The following is a 2,014-nucleotide window of genomic DNA, read 5'->3' as shown; positions in this document are numbered from 1 at the left end:
TGGGGAACAATTGCAAGCCCCAATCCCTAGCACGAAGGAGGTTCAGCGGGTTACCCCGACCTTTCGGCCTAGGAAGACACGCTGATTCCTTCAGTGTAGCGCGCGTGCGGCCCAGAACATCTAAGGGCATCACAGACCTGTTATTGCTCAATCTCGTGCGGCTAGAAGCCGCCTGTCCCTCTAAGAAGAAAAGTAATCGCTGACAGCACGAAGGATGTCACGCGACTAGTTAGCAGGCTAGAGTCTCGTTCGTTATCGGAATTAACCAGACAAATCGCTCCACCAACTAAGAACGGCCATGCACCACCACCCACCGAATCAAGAAAGAGCTATCAATCTGTCAATCCTTCCGGTGTCCGGGCCTGGTGAGGTTTCCCGTGTTGAGTCAAATTAAGCCGCAGGCTCCACTCCTGGTGGTGCCCTTCCGTCAATTCCTTTAAGTTTCAGCTTTGCAACCATACTTCCCCCGGAACCCAAAAGCTTTGGTTTCCCGGAGGCTGCCCGCCGAGTCATCGGAGGAACTGCGGCGGATCGCTGGCTGGCATCGTTTATGGTTAGAACTAGGGCGGTATCTGATCGCCTTCGAACCTCTAACTTTCGTTCTTGATTAATGAAAACATACTTGGCAAATGCTTTCGCTTCTGTTCGTCTTGCGACGATCCAAGAATTTCACCTCTAACGTCGCAATACGAATGCCCCCGCCTGTCCCTATTAATCATTACCTCGGGTTCCGAAAACCAACAAAATAGAACCGAGGTCCTATTCCATTATTCCATGCACACAGTATTCAGGCGGGCTTGCCTGCTTTAAGCACTCTAATTTGTTCAAAGTAAACGTGCCGGCCCACCGAGACACTCACTCAAGAGCACCCTGGTAGGATTGCAACGGGGTCCGCCTCGGGACGCACGAGCACGCACGAGGCGCGTCGCACGCCTTCAGCTCGCCCCACCGGCAGGACGTCCCACGATACATGCCAGTTAAACACCGACGGGCGGTGAACCAACAGCGTGGGACACAAATCCAACTACGAGCTTTTTAACCGCAACAACTTTAATATACGCTATTGGAGCTGGAATTACCGCGGCTGCTGGCACCAGACTTGCCCTCCAATAGATACTCGTTAAAGGATTTAAAGTGTACTCATTCCGATTACGGGGCCTCGGATGAGTCCCGTATCGTTATTTTTCGTCACTACCTCCCCGTGCCGGGAGTGGGTAATTTGCGCGCCTGCTGCCTTCCTTGGATGTGGTAGCCGTTTCTCAGGCTCCCTCTCCGGAATCGAACCCTGATTCCCCGTTACCCGTTACAACCATGGTAGGCGCAGAACCTACCATCGACAGTTGATAAGGCAGACATTTGAAAGATGCGTCGCCGGTACGAGGACCGTGCGATCAGCCCAAAGTTATTCAGAGTCACCAAGGCAAACGGACCGGACGAGCCGACCGATTGGTTTTGATCTAATAAAAGCGTCCCTTCCATCTCTGGTCGGGACTCTGTTTGCATGTATTAGCTCTAGAATTACCACAGTTATCCAAGTAACGTGGGTACGATCTAAGGAACCATAACTGATTTAATGAGCCATTCGCGGTTTCACCTTAATGCGGCTTGTACTGAGACATGCATGGCTTAATCTTTGAGACAAGCATATGACTACTGGCAGGATCAACCAGGGAGCTGCGTCAACTAGAGCTGAGCAGCCGGCCGCCCGGGAGTGTGTCCCGGGGGCCCGCGCGAACACGCAAGCGTCCGCTCAATTATTCTGCAAACAGGAGGAGGCTGAGCTCCCCTGCACAATACACCTCGAAACCCTCTCAGGTCCCGGCGGCGCGCAGCGCCGTCCTAAGTACTTGGTCGGGTTCGAGAGAGGCGCAATCGCCCGGAGTTTGGCGAGTAGACGCTTTAGGTGCGACCACCCGTGCTCCCAACTGAGCTTGCCGCTGCCGACAGAGGCCCGGGAGCGTGCTGTCGTGGCATTGCCGGCGGGAGACAACACGCGCCACCTACGGTGGCCGGC

At 54.2% G+C, this 2,014-nt stretch overlaps 1 non-coding gene across 1 annotated transcript in view; it reads right to left on the bottom strand.

Moving 5' to 3' along the window:
• Positions 1–1,673, bottom strand: part of LOC124561039 — a 1,910-nt gene extending 237 nt beyond the window's left edge. Inside the window, exon 1 of the ribosomal RNA XR_006969501.1 lies at positions 1–1,673. This exon is cut by the window's left edge and continues 237 nt beyond it. This is a non-coding gene — a ribosomal RNA (small subunit ribosomal RNA).
• Positions 1,674–2,014: the final 341 nt, after the last annotated feature.

This window comes from Schistocerca americana, unplaced genomic scaffold, assembly GCF_021461395.2.
Source record: "Schistocerca americana isolate TAMUIC-IGC-003095 unplaced genomic scaffold, iqSchAmer2.1 HiC_scaffold_1134, whole genome shotgun sequence".
In the NCBI taxonomy this organism is placed as follows: Eukaryota; Metazoa; Arthropoda; class Insecta; order Orthoptera; family Acrididae; genus Schistocerca; species Schistocerca americana.
This window is presented reverse-complemented; position numbering and strand designations above follow the sequence as displayed.